Genomic DNA, 23,199 nt, shown 5'->3' on the forward strand with positions numbered 1-23,199 from the left:
ACATTTGTCACCTGTTGACCACCAAGGCTGAGTGGCTTTAACTTACCACAAAGGACTTCAGCATTTGGGATCACTGTGGCAGGGAGGCCCAGGGGTTGTTTGTTCACTGAGTAATGGTGGTGGCAGCTGGGGGTCATGCATTCTTTATGAGCCACATTTTGTTCAGTATGCATGGTCGGGGAACTGTGGACGTAGGTGGCAATGGTCACCTGCTTCAGCCTGTCAGTGAACACTGCTGTGTCCACTTTGGCACTGAAACCTCTAAAAGATCATCAACAAAGTCAGTGCCCATCTATCTTCAGAAGGAATCTGCCCAATGCCTCTTGATCTGCTGTGTCATCCCACACACAAATCAATTGCATGGTGAGCCCCGTAGTGAGACACATATACTGCTGACAACAAGGAGAATTTTTCTTTCTTTCCTTTTTCCTTCCCCTTTAAAGTGAATTTAGTGCTTGTGCAGGTGCCGGGTAGGTGGCAGGAGCAGAGTTCTTTAAATTATTCACAAAGCAGGAATTGTCCCGGCAGCTGTGCTAGCAGTAAGCACGTAATTGTTGCCCACCATTAGGTTCATGCCTACAAAGTTCAAGGCCCCCTTTGTTCCCACCCATTCTGGGATAGACTTAAGGTGCTGATAGTCCCCCACTGTAACCAGAACCAAAACTGGAGCCGTGAGACCTCCCTTCCCGCACTGACTGTAAGGCGCAGGGGACGGAAGGGGGAAGGGAGGACCTCAGGTGCTTGAGCGCGACAGCAAGCACAGGCATGGGGAAGCACTGGGTGCGAAGGCAGCCCTGTTAGGAGTGGTGTCGATTTGGGGGCAAATGTCATGCCCGTTGTGCTCCCAGATGTCCCCATCGGCATCTATGGGTTGTGGCTGTGCAAGTAAGCCTTGCTTTCGCTCACAGTTTGCACGAAGGCAAATACAGGAGCGCACAGTCTGACATGCTCTTTGGTAAAGCTCTTGGCAGTGTGGGCATCTGCTGTGTTGGTGGTCAAAGGAGAGGTCTCAGTCCTTATCTCATCTTCAGTGCCCCTCAGATCCCGGTCATTAAAAAACCTGATGTCCATTTGCTCTTTTAGCCCCTTCATTCCTATGGTGTGAGGCAGTCACAGGTGGTGTTTTCGCTGTGATCTGCCTTCCTCCCTAATCCTCCAAGTGCCATTCCTTTCCAAGGTGTCTCCATGCATATTTTCACTTTAATCCAAGGGTCATGGACTGGGCAGTACCAAAACACCAAATGGGTGCTGAAGAAGCAACCCAGGTGCTAACTGCCCCCTTGCTCCCTCCCAGCCTGCCCTGGCCCCAGGCTGCCTGTGCGTCCCCCCAGCCCCGTGTGCCATTGCTGCTGGCAGATACATTTGCACTGGTGGCTTTTACATTTGACCACTAGGGACCACACTGGGACCAGCAACACCGAGCTGACAGCAGATATTAGCAAGCTTTGATCTGTCTTGACCAGGGCTGGTCATGAACTGGCAGCCAAGAAGAGGAACCCTACCAGATCTCAGCAGAGCACTGATGTTTCTGACCTGGGATCGAGAGATGCGCACAGGTTCACTGAAAGCAGCGCTCTCCAATAGCATCCTCTTAAAACCCTTCTTCCCTACATCACAGGCACTGCAAATACCACATTTCGCTTGTGTTTCTTCAGCTCATTATTATCCTGGATGCTGTCAACTTGCAAATTTAGGTTGTGAGACCCTCCTATGTGCAAACTGCACTTTCCCTGTAGGGAAGCGCAGCCTACATCTGTGACTATAAACACAACACCGGTACAGTCCATACATCCCCCCCTCACTCCCCTCCTGCCACGTCTGCCTCACAGAGTTTTGTGAACTTTCAGCTCCAGCCACCACTCTCCCCAGCTCCTGCGGCAGCCCCAGCTCGGTGGGGACGGATGCTGCCGCCTTCATTTCCCCGCTCGCACCGGGGGCGACAGCACCTTGCATCCCCAGGAGGGATTCCGTCCTCAGTTTCAAAACAACGTGCGGAGCCCTGTTCTGCAGAAACAGTAGCCTCAGTAAGTTTAAGGATGACTGAAGCTATTTCCTCTCCTGGGGAGGTTTAAAAGCTCCGGAGGGATGAGCGGGGTTAGAGCAATCGCTGCGTTTCCAGCAGCCATCCTATTACGGCACTGAATCACGGCAGGAATGGCACGTCTAGCCTAGGCTGATAAACCCTCCCGAGAGCGTGCCTTACAAACACGGCGAAACAGCCTTAAGTGAGCTCGAGATAACTAATTTCAAGCATGGCTGTCTAGTGTGCCTGTCATTCCTATTGTCCTTCCAAACTCTTTCAGACATTTTGAGCAGGGAGCACTCGGCTATGAGTTAGCAGGGGTTGTGACACTAATGGTCCAAAAAGGCTGAAGCGCCGGGAGGGGACGATGACAGAGCTTAACAACTGGTGGCACTTTGGAGGATATCACTGGATCCCGGTTTATTAACAATTAGGCTTCGCCTCGGAGGAAGATGTGACAGCTATCGGAGGTAGGATTTGCATGCGAAACAAAGGGAGCTGTTGCTGCTGGGTGCCTTTTGTTTGCGCAGCCAGGTGGGGGGCCAGGGGAGACGCCGCCAGCCCTGGGGTTCATGGCAGAAAAACCTCAGGGACGAGCGGCTCAGAGCTCGTCCCTGCTGAGCGTGCATTCCCCGGGAGCAAAATGCATTAGAGGTCATGCAGGAAACACTTTACCCCTTAGCTACCAAGCCAGCCGGGCTGCTGCTGGGGCGGGAGAGGGGAGAGGAGAAGGTGCCCTAAAATAAAAGGGGAAGGGGAAAGGCGTGGAGCCTGTCAGCTGAGGGAGATGTGTTATTAGCTTGTAAAACATGCCTGGGGTGCCACCGCTGTCCTTTGGAAAGGGGAAAATAAGGTGGGGGGGGGGGTGGATTTTCTGGGTGAGGAATTCCCTGGGTTATAACCTATTGGGGAAAAAAAAAGAAAAGAAAAAAAAAAAAAGAAAGCATAATGTGTCCATCCATTTTGCACAATCAAAGCTTCCTCTGCACTGTTGACATTGTTTTGCTTGACGAGAATTGTAGTTTCAGACTGAAAAAGGTAGGGTTTCCTCCTGTGCCACCGCCAGCCCCTGCCACCCTCCCTCCCTCTGAGAAACAACAGCATGGGGAGGGATGTAAACGATGTTCAGCTGGATGCCAAAAGGGCTGGGAGCAGGGGCTGAGGATGGAGTAAACACTCAGTAGTATTACAGGAAAGCTTCCCCTTGAAAAGGCTCAGTTCTCCCCAGCCAGGAGTCCAGGAGGTGGTATGCAAAGTTGGGAGCATCACGTACTTTTTTATGCTGCACCTGCTTGGTGTTACGGGGTGAGAAAATGTCCGAACATCAGAGTCCGGTCTGTATGGCAAAACCGGGCAGCAAGGGCTCTGCGCGGTCCCTGCGCAGTGCCAGGCTGCAAGTTTGCATGTTTGTGGTTGCATACGGTCCTCACCACGATAAGCAGCACGAAATTAATAACCAAAAACCTTATGTACATGCATATGGAGCATCATTATCATTCGGGGTGTTTGATCCAATTGTGATGTTCCCTGCGTTGATGAATTGTTTCTACTTGGGCATAAAAGTTTCATTTCCAAACAAGAGACAGACTTGAGAGTGAGTGGTATTTAGTGACAATAAAATGTTCTGCTTGTGGAAATACTTCTCACAGGAGCTATTAAAAATGCACTTAAAGGAGCTGAGAGTCAAGTCTTGCAGTAAGAGATATGGTACCACTTGCCCTGCTAACTATTAAAATTAAGGTTATGAAACCATTTTAAACCTACCTTAACGTGGGTGTCACTAGGCATACTCTACAATACTGTTGTCAAACGCTCTCAACTTGGAGAATTCAGTTAGACTGATTGTTTTCATTACGTCTTCAGTAGAAAAAGAACTCCTGTGTAGCCGAGACTCACCAAGTAATTTGAATTTACTCATCCTAACAAATGTTCCTTTTAAGGAGAATTTCAGAGGATTATAACGCACTGTACTTGGGTCATGCTGTAATTCGTTTAGTAACAATACATTGACGACAATTTAACAGCAAAAGTCAAATGCCTTCGGCCACAGTAAATACAGGTTGTGCCAAAAAGAAGCAATACTGGATCAGGAATGGTAGGAATTGCTCTTAAGAAACATAACTTATAAATATTCAGCATTTGATCCAAGCAACAACTTTTCAGTAAAGTGTATTACTCTGCATTGCAAACTGGGGGAAAAATCATTTCAACCCATGTCATCTACGCTACGTGGTACATGACGGTAACAGTGAAAACTTTCTTCCAAAGAAAATGTTTCTAGGGGTTTGCAGTATGGATCAAGGAGATATTATGCGGAGATGTTAAACCCGTGTCAGAAAGGAGCGATGCGTGCGGAAGTCGAGCACCCAGCTTTTCTTCTCCATCTCACTTTTATCCAGAGGTTTAGGCAATCTTACTTTGTTTTACTTCCCGTTCTTCATTCTAAGTGGGTGCCCTTTTGGAGGAAAGGGGCTGATGGGGTAAGACCACAGGGTGCGGGAGGCTGCACTCAGCCTGCACCCTGCCGCCCGCTCCGCTCCTGGGGACGTGGGCAGACCCCGGCCTCTCTGCAGAAGGGGCAGGGAAGGGTGATAGCCCTGCTTGGCCGTCACCTGAGAGGGCAGCATTTCATGGAATGAAAATACACACAATGCTGCGCAGGTAGGGAGGCTGAACGTGGAGTTCTAGAAAAGGGAAAACAAAAAGCAAACTTCTGTAGCATGAGCAGGTTCATTTTTCAGGCATTTGGGGCTGTAAGTAAGACATATTGCAAATCCCACGATCCAAAACTAAATGTGCTTTCAGAACTATCCCAGACAAATTTGCCACTTAGAAAAACTTCTGCCAGCAGCAAACATCCATTCGTCTGAGAGCCCGTCAGAAGTGATTCCAAATCTCTCAGTGCTCCCCTTGCTCCACCAATGTTCAGCAGATAATGAAGTAAGGTGCACCAGATTGATTCACTGTGCTGAGAAACAATTTCCCCCTTTTCTTCAAAAGCTGAATGAGTACTTGATGCCACGAATCTCACTTTCCCTTCTGCTTTATGAATTGTCTGTGGAGCTCGTGCAATTTTCTAATTTATTTATTTGATATTATTTGGGAATTTCTTCAGCGAATAACACTTGGCTTGCAGATCTTTTGGGAGTGGTAAATGTTTGCAAATTCATGCTGTGTTGCCTAGTTCAGTCATGTGGCGTTCCTTGATTAGATGATTTGTGTAACTAACTCACACAAAGCGAATAGCAAATTCCACCACCGAGTCTATAGTTTCACACTGGATTGCCATCGCTATCTGAGCAGTCAGGTTTAAAATTCCTGCCTTGCGAGCAGCCACACGAGCAACACATCAGCACTGAAGTGCTCCCACCAGGCAGATGTGAGAGCCGGGTTAAACAGCTTTCAGATTCATGTACATATTAATGGCAAACGTCTGAATTCTTGAAGCTCTATTAGGACGTACAGTCAGCACCATCCATCGCGCACGGCATGGGCCCGTCTCTCGCAGTGCTTGCCATGCCCCCCAGCCTCCCTAACTCATGCACATCAATCCACGACGCCTGCAGAAATGGCTTGTGCAGCCAAAACAAGAGGAAAAAAGACAGCATGGAAATTTCTAAATTTTCCGTGGTGGCTTCTCCTGTTGCGGGTCTTTTACGTAGCAAGACATGAGGAGAGCCATCAGGGAGGACAGCAGGAGAGCACCGGCGGCGGTGCAGTGGCTGCAGGAGAAAAGCACAGAAAGAAGGAAAACCAAGGTGGCCCCCGACAGAGGGGGATCAGCCACCCACGGGCGCGAACATTACCAGAGAGGGACTGACGCAGCATGAACAAATAAATATGCCTGAACAATTTTTAGCGTGAATCTGGTGAATTGGGGTCATTATCCTCAAGGTTTACGGCCTCAGCAGACCCAGTCGAGGGCAGGACCTGGAGCTGTCACTGGCCTGCAGGCGCCACGCGGGTGCTCGCTGAGGGTGCCAGGGTGACATGGTTTAGCCTTTGTCACGCCGGGGACTGATGGCACGCCAGGGAGGTAGAGGGGAGCTGTGGAATAGCAGACAGAAAGGAAACTATCCAACATCTGCTGTGTGGCTTAAAAGCAGCGAAGAGCAGTTGGGCGAAGAATTTCTGTCAAGTGTTTTTTCTCAGAGAGAAAAAAAATCGGCTGTCAAAACACCAAGCTCTTTTGACTCAGAAACAAATGAAGAGGAGAAGGTTATAAAACAGGAATGTATTTGCCTTTTCAATTATTTTTGCACTGTAGTTATGTCAAATAGGAAACTTCAGGTCTCCTACTGAGTAATTGTATCATCCAACTACTTCCCTCTTCACGTAGAATAAATCAGGTGTGTGCTGAATCAACAGGGTTGCTGTTACTGCATGGAGCTGACCAGCAGTGTCACACCCCCAACAGGTGGCCCTTTTTGCCCTTTCAATGATTTTAAACCCCAATGTTCCTAGATATCCTTATTTATTCTAAAAGTAGGAGTGTGTCTGAATTGTTCACAAGCGAGTCACGCACCGAGAGTCGCTATGGGCAATACCCATGCATTCGTATTCCGTCAGGGCACATGTAATGCCAGATTAATGCTGCTTGGGGACAGCAAGGGCACTGGAAGAATTAGAGGAGCCAAAATCAAAGCAAACACGGAGGATCTTTGCTAGGACAAAAATTGATTCAATGTAGCCTGGGATGAAATTCCATCTTAAGACTCCCCTTGGATACTGCCAAGTCTGCTGTTAGGTCTCTTTCTTCTAATGCTACTTTTGCTTTCTTAATAAAAAGCTGTCCTATTGCCCATGGTGAACCCCCACCTGTGCTTGTTCCAGGCAGGATGATTTTATATGGACCAGTTTTAAAGCAGTAATTAATTTTTAAAGAGAAAAGACAGAGAAAGCCAGATCCCAGCTTTTTCTGCCCATGTTGCTGTTTGCCCCCTGGTCTGCGCTTTGCTGCCTTGGACCCTTGGTGGGGAGCAGAGAGCCTCGGAGGGGAGAGCTCCTGCTGGCAAGCTCTGCAGAGACACCCAGCAACATCTCAGAGCTGCAGCATCTTCTAAGATCTTTGAAAGATTGGAGGCAGCAACGTGGTTGTTAGTGACCGTGGGAGTCCCCGCAGTTTACTTATCAGCCGCTTCTACAGCTCTGCAGGAGTGACCTGGCAGCTCTGAGGCCCTCAACAGTCTTTCAAAACTACTCCAGTAAATGCACAGGCTCTTTAGGTAACCCTCTGCGTTGCATAACTGGTCCAAATTTCACCAAGCCTGCACCAGCCTCTCCTGCCTGCTGAACCTTGGTACAGGGCTGCACCACAGCTCCCAGCGCAAGGAGCTGGCAGATCCCAAGGCAGAGGGGCAGGTGTCCTTAGGGGAGAGGGGGAAATATGAAGCCAACTGTGGATGCTAAGTGACTCCAAACCACGGCCGGGGCTATGACTGGGTCCCCGGACAGCAGACATGATGGGCATGCAGCAGTCAGGACATGTTCCCCAGCCGTCCCCAGGCACCCAGCAATGCTGCCTGAATTCAGTGTTCCTCCTGCTCTGCATGCCACCGCCTTGTCCTAAATCAGCCACCGCCAGAAGGGTTTTGAAAGCCAGAGGAGACAAAAGAGCATTTGTCCCATTTCCCCACTTCCCTGTCAGTGCCTCAGATATCAGAGAGGGACCAAAGCTTCTGCTTACGCCCAACGCGGTTCATCTGCCCAAGGTCACCGCTCCCCGGACAGCACTGCCCTTGTGTGCTCGCTGAGGCACGGTACCAAAGGAGGGATGAGATAACATTGCCTGTCTTAAAGAAGTGCTGTAGGAAACATCCAATGTACTTGGCTGTACTTTACTTGCAGGCAGGCTATTTTCCACCTCAGCAGAGTGGTACTCTTTACTGACAACCATTAGTTATTTGCAAATTTAGATGGGCCTTATAAACGTCAGGCTCCTGAGTGAATAAATAATGTTTCAGAGCACTAACTTGAAATAAGTCAAACTAGGAATGGTGAGAAGACCAGGAGTATGGTCCCTTTGGGACACACTCCTTACCACTTCTAATTAATATCTGGTACTTAAAGCATCACAGGCCATGGTTAAATCAAAGTCAGAGGAAACAAAGGAATATAAAATCCTTCTGGAGACTTGTGTCCCTCTCCATCCACAGGAGCGGGTGTGCTCCTCAGTGCTGCTGCCAGACAGACTGACGGTGACCTCAGGAGCACACATTTTTGGGAGCACAGCCCAGGGCACCGAGCAGCCGGGCTGCCTTTGCATCACCCCTTTTTCTCCTGCTGTCTCCCTGTACCCACCCAGCCACCACCTCCTGCACCTTCACCTGGCCCTCTGGGGAGCCCGTTCAGCTCACCAAACCTTCAAGAAACTGTGTTTTGGTTTCGGCTGGCTGAGGGATGCCAGCTTGGTCTCAACCAACACCAGAGCGAGCGAGATGTGGGGAGCAATGAGCAGTGGCAGTCCTGGCACGTTTTCTAGCTAAACGCCCCTAAATTCCTCTGTCCTAATGACCCGGTGAGGCTGCTACAGAAACAGGCTTCAAATAACCACGTCTTGATCACAGCAACGTGTTGCAGAGCCCAAGCTGTAAAAGAACTGAAGGGCAAAAAAGGACACCAGCCTGTCTGTGCTCATTGCTCTCCGATCACTGTGGCCATCTATCTATTGAGGAGCAATTTTTAAACTTCTCTGTTGAATTCCAGAGCTGCTGTTGTGGCAAGAGGGCAAGAATTGATTTGGATTGAAAAACAGTCCTTGTAGAGCACGTGTAAGGATGTCTGTTGCGATTTGGTCAAGTTTACTGATCCAGGAAATGAGCATTTCAGACAGAGAGCCCAAGTGCAAAACATCAACGCAACTAGGCCATCGTTCAGTTCCTTCAACAAAGCTTACATACTTCAAGGCATAGGAAGCAGTAATCCAGGAAGGGAACAAAGGAAATTCTTTTGTAACTATAGCATTTATTAACTACAGGATCTGGGGAAGATGAGTCCTCTGGCTTTTGAAAACCCATGCTAATGATGCATTAGGACATAGCATAAACTTCTGAAAAGTTCTCCATCTTCATTTACTACCACATAAGACGTTGATCTTGCTGACACTTGGCTCTTTGAAAGCTCTTCTGCTCTCCTAATCCCTAATTGAATGAAAAGTGCATTTCCCCCTCTTGCAAAGAGCATCACAGGACTTACTGCCTGGTTGTGAAGTATCCCAAGTCCACAGCAACATCTTTTTTGGTAGAGCTTAATTAAGGTTATCCAGCAATTTGTATGCAGCTGATTTGGAAGGATTTTGTCACAGGTAAACGAGTTTTGGAAAAATTGCTTTTATCTCTTCTTGTTTACTGTTTTAGTCGTATTTCAAGTGGATTAGTATAATCTTGCCTCAGCCAAACTCCACAGCCAGTCTATTCCATTATGGTTCTAATTTTACAAAAAGAAAAAGACTGAAAGCAATTAATTAAAAATCTCTTCAGAGATGCATACGTGGATGCACTTATTCACTAAGAACTCACAAAATAACTCTGCATTTTAAAACAATTTATCTGGTGCATTAAGCGTGAACAGGATGTCTTTGTTAAGTGCACCATCCTTTAGATGGTTCTCTAAATGAATATGCTTGTCATGCAGAGATGTCTGCAGTAACTCAGCTCAGGCAGAGAGGATCCCCTTTCAAACTAGGTTTGAGTTGCTAAGTGGGTTTCTTTTTCATTTTTCCTGTGTGACGAAGAAGTTGATAGATTTCAAGTGAGAAGATTTTCCCTGCTGGGACCCGGGCTGTCAAAAGCCATCACAGAACTTGCAAGATTCTGTTGTAACACCACAAGTCCTCATTCAGCTCCAGAGGCATCGGGGTTGAAAGAAAACCCCAAATAATTGACAATGGGAGCTTTCTTATCAGGGATACTCTGCCAGGCTGAGACATTGCTTTTTGCACACACATACAAAGATGGCACCCAGATGGAGGTCAGTACTACCACACACAGTAAACTCTGCTGACATGAGTGAAGTTGGATAAGTAGACGTTTGTTCACACAAAGCCTTGGACTAGAGTATTCACAAACTCTTCATGTTAATTTAAAAAAATCACATTTTGTAAAATTTCTTTGTTTCTTATGAACCAAATAAAAACTAAACTGTCTTGAATTCAGGGTGAGGTGTGGCCATCAGAATGCTTGATCTCAAAGCCGTCCCCTTCCTTAACAAAACTCCAGCACATCTGTGCCGTGAGTGCTGTGCCTTCCGTTCTTTCACGAATGTTCGTCTCCGGAGTCAATACAGCACTGCTCTGCAAAGCACAATTCCCAGGCAATTTAATTCTACCTGGGGAGGCTGAGAGAAGATGTTGCGTGCTCCACCTGTTCTTGGAGCAGGAAATCTTGGACAAATGGGTTTCTCTGGCCCTCGTTGTCATTGATCTCATTTATACCATCTTCAGCCTTCATTAAAATGTTCCTGTTTGTCTGCTCACTCTGCTCTCCGTTCTGTTTGTCTATCTTTACAAAGCCTCCCGTATCATAGCCTGCTGGTCACTAGCCAGCTGTCCAGATGGTACTTATGTACCACATTGATAGGTGCCTTAGAAATATCAGGGAGAAAGGAAAAAAAAATATCACTGGAAGACTTCAGATGCTCTTTTTGATAAGCGGCAATTGTAGAGCTAATTAGCCTGTTCGGTCCTTTGGAGAAGCTGTGGAAGCAACAACAGTTGCAGTCCTACAGGGTACCATGTGAGGATGCGCCTCTTGCTCTCCGATTTTGGCTTTCCGCTCAGAACAGCATCAGGCAGGAGGTCCATCTATCCATCGCTCTTCTTTGAAAGACACCGGTTTCCATCTAGGTTTGAGGATTTCTCTCCGTGCCCGTTGTTGTCCTGCCCTAGCACCACTATATGTCAACTGCTTCTGCATAGACAACTGGTTTCTATAATAAAGATCAAACACTGCTCACCTTAATTGTGTGAGTATCCCTCTGGCAATAATAAGGCTAATTGCCTCAGTAAAGCCAGCAGGACTTGGCTCTAAATCAACCACCAAAATTATTTAAGCATAAGTGCTCGAGTTCCTTTACAACCCCAAGGCCCACTCATTAAACATTATTTAAATATCCAAAATGCTGCTTTTCTCTCTTCCATTTGCCAAGGAGAGAGACAGGAAGATGAGGTTTCCAGGAATACCCATGTAGGCAAGGGGCTGAGCCCACCCCAAATGAAATGGCCAGGAAAACAGCTTGCCTTGCTGTTTTGAAACGCCCTCACAAGTCTGCCCATGGGACCCCCAGGGTGCCCGGTGCCTAGGGGTGCCTCGTGTCCCCACCAGCCCAGCTCTGTCCCCCAGGGGTGGCACGAAGCCCTCTGGCTGGACAGCTGTGGAGTCCCCTGCCAGGGAGGGAGCCCTGCCTGAGCCTGCCGCGGCTACGTGTTTGACTTAAAGCACGAGACACCATAATCTGCAAACTACTCAGCTCGCTCCATAAAATTGATATACATTCTCTTCACCTCCAGAAATTTCTAGGCCACTTTTATAAATCCTATTAAGCCAGGGGTGTGCATCCTGCGGTAAATATTTTAGCACGATAAAGAATTTCCAGCAGCTTTGTTTTAGCAGTTGGCTCTGGCAGGAGGGAGGAGGAAATCCCTCAGAGCCAGCAGCGTTGTGCTGGCTGCTCCCCAAAACAGGGTGCCAGAGCCATGTGCTGGCAGGGAAACCATGCAGTGTCCCCTCCACCAGGACTGGGGGACAGGACCTTTTTGAAGAGCCCTTCTGTGACCTACCTCAGGAGCAGCAGCTGGCACTCATGCACAGCCCTAAGCCTCTGGGGCCTCACACTAAAAACCCAATGTGCTTATGGAGTTTAGGGACCCTAAGGGCTAAGGAGGAGGCAGGTAAGGTGGTCAAGGGGCCCAGGTTTGCACCTAAAATACTCTTTGGATCTGCTGGGCTGTTTTTCACTAAGCAGTCCCGGTTCGTTGCCTCCCCTCATGCAAAAAACTCCACGTGTCCCTAATCATTTTCACTGCCAGTCTCTGTGCTCTTTTTATATCTATTAGAGACTTTATGAAATAGGTTAACCAGAAATGAAAAAAGATTCTGAGAGTAGAGCATGCAATTGATTTATGCTAATGACATTGTAATAATATTTTCAGTAGTTGATTTCTTTTTCATTCTGTACACAGCTAAAACGTTTATTACTTTTCTATTCCTCTCCCACTTATCGAACAGCCACTTACAGTTGGGCTCCACAAATTTATTCTCAGGTCTGTCTCCAAAGTGGTTAAAACATAATTAATTTAAATTCCCCCAACACACGAGAAGTTGAGACGATTCTTTCCAATCTGTCTTACTAGAATTCGTCAATGAGTTTCACCGGCTGTCATGCTGCTCATACATTTGTCTTTGCAAAGTTCCTCCACCGGCTTTGACATATTTAACAACTGTTAATGCTAAAAAAATCCACAAAACCCTGTAATTTCTATTGAGCCATACCATAAGCCTTAGAAGTCCCCCAGATGTGCATGAACAAATATCATAGTCACCTGTGACAGCATCCTCAATGATTTTTGCATTTCTTCACACTGATAACTTTCCTCTCTTGTGCATATGTCAGGGATATAAAAAGCTAAGTGTGCCAAGAGGCATTAGGAGTTTATAAAGGCAATCAGAGAATAAATGTTACTGCTGAATCTTGCCTTCTTAATACATTCTGCCTTGAAAACCATATTAGGTGTCAAATTGCCTTACCCTAGAGGGATCAGAGTATAAAAGTGTCCTTCAATAATGGAGGCAAAAAACCCTGATGGAGAGTTTATGGTGGAGTTTGATAACCCAATAGAAGGGATTATATAGCATAGTGCCAGGGACAGCCAGAGACCAGGTATAAAGACCTTTTCTACCCTGTTGTCAACTAAAGATATACAAACTGGTTTGGACAAAAAGCAGCCCGATTCTTGTCTTAAAGTTGAAACAAAATCAAATATGAATGTTTCATCAGAGGTCTGACAAAGCCACTTGCCCTTCTCTTCATTACAACATGGTCGTGTACTGCCTTATGTTGGCTGATGGGAGACCGAAAAACATCACAGATTTGGGACCTGCCAAAAGCTGAAAACACCACCACTAACACTGCTTTGTCTTCAAAGAGCGCTGCCAAAATTAAGGGCTGGATTTTCAAAGCACCTTGGCATCAAGAGCTCCTCCAGACTTCCCTGGGAAACGGAAAACAAGGCTACTTGTCTTTCATTTTCAGCATGTCCCTATAAAACAACTCACGGGTGTCACATCTTACAGGTTAGAAAGTTTGTAACAGTGGCACTTAGTACTGAAAGTCTCTGTGGTCTTGGTTTGATTGCGGTTTTTTTGTTGTTGTTATTTTGGTTTTGTGTGATGAAGCACTCAGACTGTTAGCTGCTTCAGGCTGAGGTGCAGGAGCAAGTCCCCGCTATGAGATCTGGACGAGCACCCATGTATTTGGTTCGTCCACCTAATATACGGCACACCTATTTTTGCACACCTCCATTCATGATGCATGACCCAAAGTAGTTACCAAACTAATTGCTTCTAATTGACGTATTTATTATTGATGCATGTGGCACAGTAGCTGCTGAAAGCCTCAGGTTGTGCCAGGTGGTAGGCAAACACGCAGCCATAAAGATCAATTACTTGCGTTCAGAGGCAGCACACGAACGCGACGCTGGTGCGAGGTGTTGGATCCCCGTGGAGATTCCCCGTGCAGCGGGGGCAGAGGCAGCAGCCTGTTGCTGCCACCCTCGTGAACACGCCAGGTGGCTTTGCAGAGAGCTCCTGAGTGGAGAGGACCCTGCTGGGACATGATCCCAGCAGGACTGGAGCCCGTGAGCATCTCACCACGTTGTGACCCACAGCCAGACCCCAGGCTGCGTTCAGTCCCTGAGGCAGCTGGAGCCCTCCCGCAGGAGGACAGCCAGCGTTTGGTGTCACCCCCAATGCCCCAGCCTCTCCCATCTCTGTGGCAAATTCCTCTGCAGTCTGACAGCTCCAAGCGCATCTTTTATAGAGGAAAAAAAAAAATAAAACTGAGTATATGCACATTTGCTGTGGGAGATTTGCACCTGGATGTAAGTTTTTTGCAGCGTCTCAGAAGGGCACAGCGTGGAGCAGGGCAGCACTTAGCTGGCCATGTTTGCCATGCCACTCCACGCTCCCCAAACCCAGCAACACGCCGCATGCGAAACCACGTGGGCTCTGAACGAAATACTGTTTGTACAAAAGCAATAACCTATGGCCAGTTTTCCCAGGCCTTTCCTCTGTCAGGCTGCTGGTCCCCCAGAATCGCGGGCAGCCTAGGAGCTAGCACAGAGCCCCCTTGGCCTTCCTCGGGTTAGAACGGGGCAAGGACCCCAGCAGCGAGACACGCACACACACACCTCCCCGGCTGCCTCACTTTTCTGGAGGCCTCATTCGTATTTCTGAACTGTTCGGTGTGAGCAGCAGGGAGTGATGAAAGACTGGGACAGCAGCAGCTGCAAATGAACTGCCACCATGCGGGAACTGAATGTTTATTTTGTGGCTAGCTGAGGCTGGCTGTGCGGTAGCTGATATCCCGGGGTGGGCAAGAGCATGGCAGTGCTGGTCTGGCTGGGGAAGAGAAAGGTGGAGGGGTAAATACAGACCACACTGCTTTCTGGCTCTTTCTGTCAGACTATTTTTTCTGGTGGGGGAAGGCTGTATTTACAGCATCCCTGGAACCGGGCCATCAGCTCTTCTCCGAAAGAGCTTGTTGCCTGCCATTGAATTGCACTGTATAATAACATAAATCCAGAAGAACATTTTCATTCATGAGGTTTCATAGTAACTACAGAAGCACATCTGCCCTTTCCAAAGCAGTATCTGCCGCTCAAATTCTCAGATACGCATTTCCCAGGACAGTATTTTTTTCCATCCCCTCTCCTGTGTAATATTGTGTGTGATATTTCTGGCTTTCACATGCACATAACTATGAAACATTGCTGATCCAAAGAGAGTTCCTCTCCTCTCTAACTCATCTTTTTCATCTCTAACTTATTTCCAGACATGAGAAAACAGTTACAAATTATATATGACAGCATCTTCCCAGCTCCAGAGATTTCAGATGTGTCTTGCTCCGTGCTATCTTTTTCACTAAATTTGGATGAATAGGACAAAACATGTGTTGCAAAGAAAGCATTTTATCATAAATTAACCCTGATTTCTTCATTCAGATTCTAGTGATATTGTGAAATTACTTCACCTTCCGCTAACTCCTGGCTGTCTTTACTTGCCAGCCTCACAATTTAAAAATCGAATAAACAGGCTATTATGCGTGAAAAGTAGCTTTTACCGCAAGAAAATGAAACATAAAAACAAATGTGAAAACCAATAAACTTCAGAAAATGCAAAGCTGCAGCTGTCATCCTTATCGCCGAGAGTGGCAACGGCATCACAGCTAAAAATCAAAATCCTCAAATTCAATCAATGCTCCACGATTGTATGGTACCAGGCACTTGCTGTACAAGCCCATAGCAAGAGCAAATTCCTGCCCAGTAAAGAGTTGGCGTTTGGACTGAAAAGGCACGGGAAAGTGGTATTTTCTTATTTGAAAGTGGATGAGCAGAGGCACAGAAGAATTACGTGCGCTGTCCAAAAACACACAGGAAGCCTATACCAAAGTCACCAGTCAATCTCCCAGCACAATGGCTAAACCCCATTCGATATCCTCCATGCCTACACTGATGGGATTTTCCCCCTTTTTGTCATACCCCTGGTCAACAAGCCTGCTGTGAGAGCTGCCACCTCTGCCTGGGGACAGCCCTGTCCCCAAAGTCAGCCAGCAGCAGGCTCCCGAGGAAGGAACCAGAAATTTCTTAATTGATAAACACAGGATGATCTATGCCAACGAAGGTCTCGTCCTGACAGAGATTAAGCCCTGAAGCAAAAACTTTTATGGCTGCTCCAAAGTCTAATTTATTAGTGCTAAATATTATTACTCAAAGCATTCACGTAACCCACAGAAATGGCCACTCCACCTCAGGAATTGCACTCCCACACCGAGCCAGTGGCTTACCTACTTAATTTGTGCTATTTTTTGTGACAGACGTTAGGGTATAACACAAGCCCATCGGCCTGGCAGTTACTGGCAACTACCAAGTTAGTGAAGGAGGAGAGGAGAGAGGAGCACAGCATGCCTTTGACTAGCTCCGGTATTTACAAGGGAGGTTTCTAGCTGAAGGTAAAGAGCGCTGAAACGCTGCCAGGCTCCTTGCTCTGCATTTCTGAATGGTTTCCCCTTCGCCGCTGCCGTGCCAAGTTTCAAATTTGCCTTGTGCCAAACTTCGTACAAACAAATTTGCAGAAAATTCATTTCAAAGTCTGACTTAGGCTGGCATAAGTAAACACCTAAGGTGAAATGAGCACGTCTGAGCCTTTGTACTACAGCCACTGCGTCTGTGATCACTTGAATGGGAAGGAGAATCAATAAAGCCAGATTTGCTTTCATCCTGTCACAACTAAACCATACATTTTGTGTCAACAGATCCCAAACACACCTAAAATTCAAGCCCAAAAATAAAAGTTTAGCTTTGGAGTAGGGAAGGAAAACTTTCTTGTGTTCTTACAGGAACACTTTACGGTCCCTTTTCAAGGTTCATTTTTCCAATTACAACTGCCAGAAACTCACATAATGCTCAAGCTGGGATCGACAGAGTGAGGCAGCTGAAGAAACTCCGGGAAAAGGAACCTACATGGAAATAACATTATTTTTAAATGCATATTTACAGAGTTTATCAAACCAGTGAGATCTAAGACAAGATTACAATGAGGCAAGGACAGAGGGAAAGCAAGCCCAGCTCCCGGTCGCATTGTCCAGACCTCACATAGCGCAGCTCTTCCCAAACCTCCTCCTTTCCAACCCCAACAGGAGACCAAGCCGTGTGTCATTTACACAAAAGGCAGCTGCGGCTCACTTGGAGGCAGCCCAGTTTTTCAGATTTGCCTGCATTCATGGACATTTAGCCATTCTACAAACAGGTAATGAGCCTGGGGCAGCTGGGGATGAGCCAGGGCTCCTGCCTTGTGCATGGCCTAAATGCAGCCCGGGTAGATCCAGAGGCAGTAGCTCAGGTATCACCACCCTACGCAACAAACGCAAAAGCCCCCAAAGTTGCCTTTTTTTTTGAACAAAAACGGCATAAACCCTTTCCTCGTAGGCAGCCACATAGCCCTGCTCCTTCAGCCCGCACTACACAGCACTTTAAAAACAGCAAGGTTTCCAAGCAAATACCCAAATAACCCACCTCTGAACACACTCACTGCAGCTCCCTGTCTTAGCTCATGCTCTGGGAGATGTTTTTTAAATATGCTTGCAGTGATGGTGCAGCGCCAAGGTAAAATAAGTCTATTCTGGTTTTCCTGCTATCCAATCCCAGCTGCGATTTTCCCTTTAAAAAGCGTTTAAAAACCACTACAGCTCAGAGGACCATCAAGGTGGGAGCCAGCCAAGAGAGTGTTTTCCTGCTGGCTCCTCACCCAGCTAGTGATGCTTGCTCAGCCTGGCTACATTCGGTGTATTTTCATTCCTCCATTTAATTCTCTGGCCCCACAGCAGACGCAGTGGGGAGCGCCTCCCGAGCCAGGTTGCGGACTGCAAGGACAGTCCATCAAGTCCACCCCCGGTGCTCTTTGCTTCTGCACTAACCAGCTCTATGGGATTTTGCCATACTAATTACTCTGCAGTCCGGTGGATAACGAGTTCTGGGTAACGCAAGCCCTGCACCTACTGCCAGGTGCTTGCAACACATCACTCCCACGCAACCAGCCCCATCTGCCAGCGTGGGACTGCTCCTGCTTTGCCCCACTCAGCCGCAATTCACACTCACGGGCACTTTCCTGCTCTGCCCTGTCAGGCTGAGGTGCAGGTATGGTGCAGGTCAGTTCGGTAAAAGTCTCCTTCTCCCCTTCAGTCCCATTTCCCTCATTACATCCTTCCCCTGACCGCAGCAAGCTGCAATCTTCTGTAGCACATGCCCTGCAAAGGTGAGCAGGCACTGACAGTGCCACTCAAGATAAGGTAAAGACTTATAATCTTCCAGACCAATTTGCCTCACCAGCTGTTAGCCATCTGAATCTGCTCCAGCTGATTACAACTCTCTGGTATTTAACGTATCCGAAAAGTTCAGTACACTTGATACCTGGTCTTCTGCTCTCACTAATTTTCCCTAGACAGCAGCGGAATGTGCAAACAGTGACAGCCCCCCAAAGCTGTGCTCCAGAAAGCTGTCCTCTGAAGAAAGTACACAGGAGCACAGGTAGACAGGAGAAGCAAGTCTAAGCAATAACAAAAAAAATAAATTAAATATATATATATATATGTATTTTCACAGTTTTCCAAAGAACAACAGGGGAGAAAATATTGGTTTAATTTTTTTTAAATGTAGCCAGTGACATATTTTTTCCAGAAGCAGCTAGGCAGTGCACCGACTGCGTGGTGATGCACAGGATGAGCTAGGGCCCTGAGCACTCTCCTCCCTTTTGAGGCTGACCGCATCTCCTCACCCATGTGGGGGCAGACACGAAGCAGTCACACCAGTGGGCTGTGCTCCACCATTATTTTCCCATAAGAGTAATTGCAAATATGGAATAGCTGAAAAATGGAGAACTGACAGCATGAAAATGTCAGTTCGGAATTCAGTGGTAAAAAATGTAAATCACCGCTCATTGTTAAGGACATGGCTAGTCTCACTGAGAAGTACATTTAAAGTCAAACTATCAGGACTAGGATGCAGAAAGGTCAGTTAATCCTTTTACTTGGAGCACACAGATTTTCCCTAGGACGTATTTTCTCTTGTTCCGTGCAAGTCTTTGTATCATGAGGGTCCTAATCTTCAGCACAATTAAGAGTCATTGAATTTTCATTTTCACAGTTGCTTTGATCTCATCTTGCTGGGGGAAATGCAGTTGCTAGCCCCGGTTCTTCATGGTATTAATTTTTCCATTGGCCTTACGGAAACTATCACTTAATTTAGCGGCTGGCTTTTGGCATGATTTAAAAACATCATCTCAGCAATGTTGTTATCTTCCAGCAATATTTCACAGATATTGTGAAACCAGTTTATACCGATATCTTACTTAGCATCGGGCTGACAGGACAATTGCAAGGAAATATTGCCAGAAATATAAGACCATTTTAAAATAAATAATGAGCTTTAACATTTAATGGTGTGTTTTCTTTAGAAGAGATCATAGCAATGTTCCTGTCCACAAAATTGCTGCTTTCCATAACAAGGCGGAGGTGGAAAATGCCCCTTTATGCATGAAATAAATCCCAGCCAGTGGCTGAGCAACAGCTTCATTCTGGGCCCAAGTTTTCTATGGGCTTCTTGAATTATCTAATTTGCCAGAAGTGAGTGACTGCTTCTGGGAGTGTACGATAGCTAATAACGCATTCTGGAGTCATTAAGGTTTATCGTGTAAATCTCTATTTGAGTGCTTTTAAAATGCATATTACTTTCTTGATAAACTATGATGGCTCCTTAGGAGCCGTTAATACGAATTAGGGTGCGTACCATACATAGTAGAAAGCCTGATGAAAAGCAGTTATTCCACATGCAGGGTAATCAGCTTTTAAATTATATTAAATACTGCAGCTGTAATGTTTCCCACCCCACTCTCAGGGAGCAGATTGCTTTATAAAAAATTTTTTTTTGCTAAATTTCATTTCCTCGGATAAAAGCCCACTTTTGAGTTGTGCCACCATGAGGTGAGAAGCTGGAGACTGACAAACAGCAGGGAGGGAAGGATAAGCGCCTTTCATCCGCACCAGTTAAAAATCCCCAGATACTATTTCGTTAAATAATTTCCATTATCTAAACAACATGTTGGTTTGGGTCAAAAACTTCCCATGTATATGTGGAGCAGAGCTTCTTGCTTATTATTCTCACCTCTGGGTCTTTACTTTTGGCGTCTTTTCAACATGCTCTGACTACCTTTGTCCTGCACAGTGAGCTCAGTGGGACAAATCTCTTTTCTACGGGTGTAGAGGCCATTGCTGTTTATTTACCATGCTATAGCACTACCGTAAACATTGTCCCCATCCATAAAACCCTACCCTGATGGACGTTAAATAAATGGGAAAAGAGAGGGAAAAGTTGCATTGATTTCAGTCAGACGTGGGTCAAATCACAGCGTCCCACCTTGGCCTGCTCTGAGCTTGTCCGAGGCAAAAGAAGGTGGAATGTGGGGACCTGGAAATGAGATGGTTGCTGGGAGAACGGCATAAACATTAGTTCAGCCATAATTACAGACGGTTCGTCTAAAGAAGATCTTTGGCTTAAAATAACAGCCAAGAAAATCTGAGTAAAAGCCCCAGGATCTGCCCTGCGCTGCATAAAGAGATCTTGTGATCACTGCCAGGGCACGTGATCCTCGCGGACTGGTTCCCACAGGTCAACGGTGGAGGACTCCACCTGCATATTGTGGCAAATAGAGAGATTAAAATTGCCTTAATACAGGAGAAAAGAAAAAAAAAAGGCAAAATATGCCTGGGATCAAAACAGCTCGAGGCAGTGACAGGAGGGGACTGTGGGGAGCAGCTGCAGGCACTTAGGGAGCAGGATAGTTGTAAGCTGCTGTAGCACTTATCTCTTCCCCACAGGGTCAGCTAAATTAACTTAACAGGGTCTATAAAAACAGGGAGAAAACTTCTCTCTGTGTGTTCAGAAAATGCTGTTTTCTGATCATCAGTTACAATTTTTGTTAGCTTTGGTAGCATCACAATTTGGTACCAATTACACATTTGAAGATGACCTGCTGGCAAAAAGCTGTTAGCTTTCTGTTCCTTTTTTTGCTCGTTAGAAGACTGCAACAAGCAGCAAAGAGAATCTGCTTGCGTATTATACCTTCAAGTTTCTGTCTACAAAGTTCTTAATTCGTTGGTGAAGTCTTTCGGCTGATACTTCTGGTGTTGAACACATACTGTATACACACATATATGTTCTTGACAGTCTAAGACAGGGAGGATTTGGAGAGAAATTCTGTTTTTCAGCATTTCTGCTGATGGAGCCCCATCTCCATCATTACCACGTTATGCTTGAAAGCTTATGGTTTTAAACTTTGGCAAGACCTGTTGAAAGCACCATCACTGCGATGTGTTAAAGCCTCTTTCAATGGCTCCTTTGTCCCACATGTTCCATGATGAAATATCTGAAGGATTGTTTTCCTTCCCTGCGGCTCTTCCCTCTGTTATTTCCACATAATCAACCCACTTGCTTTAAGAGCAAACTTTTACCTTGTCGCACCCTTTGCGCTGAAGAAGTTTGTTTTCACTATGGCAACTGTGCATCAAAGGTAGGATCCTTTCACACTTGTGTTTCTCTCTCTCCTTTGAGCACGGACTGACGTGTACGTGGCAGCGAGCCTTGTGAAATCCAGTTTCTACAGATGTCGGTCTGAGCCATTGCTGTGTTTCAGAGGAGCACCGGACAGAGCAGGCAGATGCGGTGTCAGATTAGCTCTGCTCGTCTCACAGGTGCGGGGCAGACAGCTTTGGATGTGCTCCAGGCACCAGGGCCCCGAGCAGAACGGCTGTCAGAATAATGTTGTGCTTCTGCTGTGTGAGGCGCAGTGTGAAGTACCGGGTTCCTCACTGCTCCCTGCACAGCCAGGAGCAGCGTTAGGAAGGGCTATAGGACAACTGGGAGGTATAGAGAAGGTGATAATTTATATGATAACATCAGATGATAACGTATGGGGTATTCATTCCCATAAATGCTGAGGCACTCTCGGAGTTTATCACTTTCTGCACCATTTTAGTCTCTACACAATTACGCGCTAAGGCCTTCGGTATCCAGGACATGTTGACATTTCTTTTCTCAAATTGAGCAAGCATTTGAGCTGTTTTCTATTAACCCAGGCCTAGGAGGTGGTTTTGGCATGAGATGCTCCTGTTGCTGCCATATCCAATGCCTCCAGTCACTGGCTTTGTGCCCGGGCCTGACGCGACGCGGACAGCAGGGCTGCGCGAGACAGACAGTTGTAGGCCGCAGACCGGGGTGCTGCAAAATTAACACCTCGGTGCTGGGGAGCGTCTGAAAACTAAAAATACTCGCTGTGTGCCTGCAGCCAAGTGTGGAGCTCAGGTTGGCCAGGCTGTTTCTGCTGTTCTCAGCCCAGCTCCTCCCAGCATTCGCGGCAGCACTGGGCGCTCACCGATGTAGGCCGTCGGGGTCCTCTCAGAGTGTGGCGCTGAAGCTGCTGGCAAGTTCAAGAGCACTGACAGTCACTTTTCCAGCATTTTCCTGCCTTGCTCGGTTAGACATCTCCAGACAGATCAGCAAGAGGCCATGAAAATACACAAGTCCTGCTTTCACCCGAGTCCTTTCCTTCAGTTCGGGAGCAGCACAAGTAGTAGGAGTACTGGAGAGAGCAACAGAGGGAAAATTGCGCTGCAGAACACCTAAGACACTAACCACTTAATGTATGCAATCCTGCTAGAGACTCTCACAACTGCGTGCAATGGGCTGTGCTCTCCCAAGAGCAATTTCTTTGTAGTGTTTACAACAGGGGTGTGTAACTACTGAGGGGCACAGACAGGTACTCCCGGCTGTATTGCACTTGGGCTTCTCAACAACAGCAACAAAGCACCAAGAGAAGTATAGATGCAAGGTACCAACCTGTGCAGGCAATGGGCAGAAGTTAAGCTTCATGCAGAGAAAGGTGTGCACAAAAAACATGTTGGGGAAGCACTGTTTCCTTTTTCTACAGCACTGCTGTGCCATTCATTTGAAATAATTGAGAGTTGGAGTTAAAATTACAAGCAGCAAGGACATAGGAAAAGTTGATAATAGCCATGGGCTCAATCTATAGGGATTGATCGTGCCAGAGATTGAGCTGTCTTCCATTAAACAGCTGACAACAATGCCAAGTGCCTGATTTACCCTTCCAGTGCTGGGATTTTTCACCCAAGCTTCCTCCCAGCCCTCTCCAGGACTGTCAGAAAATCTGTCCATAGCACTGAAGACTTAATTTCCTTGATTACTGGAGCAATCCAACATGCTAATCAACCAGATGTGGAAGTCTCTTGAACAGACAGTCATGGTGACCAGAGACTCCCAGGGGGATTTTTTGATGAGACCATGAAGCCAAAGAGGATTTTCTCTCAGTCTCAGAGCTCCCAGAAACATCCTCAAC

At 46.9% G+C, this 23,199-nt stretch overlaps 1 protein-coding gene and 1 long non-coding RNA gene across 11 annotated transcripts in view; one reads left to right on the forward strand and one right to left on the reverse strand.

The window, feature by feature from the left end:
* The window catches only part of LOC308200006 (calcium-activated potassium channel subunit beta-2), a 130,586-nt gene that overhangs the window by 42,417 nt on the left and 64,970 nt on the right, over nt 1-23,199 (forward strand). The window contains exon 1 of one of the 5 annotated variants that reach the window (XM_080605011.1): nt 2,039-2,493. The exons of the other annotated variants lie outside the window; for them this stretch is intronic. The gene's annotated coding sequence lies outside the window, so the exon portion shown is untranslated. Of the gene's footprint in view, nt 1-2,038; nt 2,494-23,199 lie in introns of those variants that run through there. 5 annotated transcript variants of the gene reach the window in all.
* Nucleotides 1-23,199, reverse strand: part of LOC308200007 — a 64,678-nt gene that overhangs the window by 5,946 nt on the left and 35,533 nt on the right. The window contains exons 3-5 of one of the 6 annotated variants that reach the window (XR_013955147.1): nt 17,310-22,425; nt 16,694-16,753; nt 5,907-10,948 (exon numbers count right to left, since the gene is read on the reverse strand). The exons of 2 other annotated variants lie outside the window; for them this stretch is intronic. This is a non-coding gene — a long non-coding RNA (uncharacterized lncRNA). Of the gene's footprint in view, nt 1-5,471; nt 5,746-5,906; nt 10,949-16,693; nt 16,754-17,309; nt 22,426-23,199 lie in introns of those variants that run through there. 3 more of the 6 variants (XR_013955145.1, XR_013955146.1, XR_013955148.1) reach the window with 3 other exon arrangements.

The sequence above is a fragment of the Anser brachyrhynchus genome (genome assembly GCF_964034855.1).
Source record: "Anser brachyrhynchus genome assembly, chromosome: 9".
NCBI classification, from domain to species: domain Eukaryota; kingdom Metazoa; phylum Chordata; class Aves; order Anseriformes; family Anatidae; genus Anser; species Anser brachyrhynchus.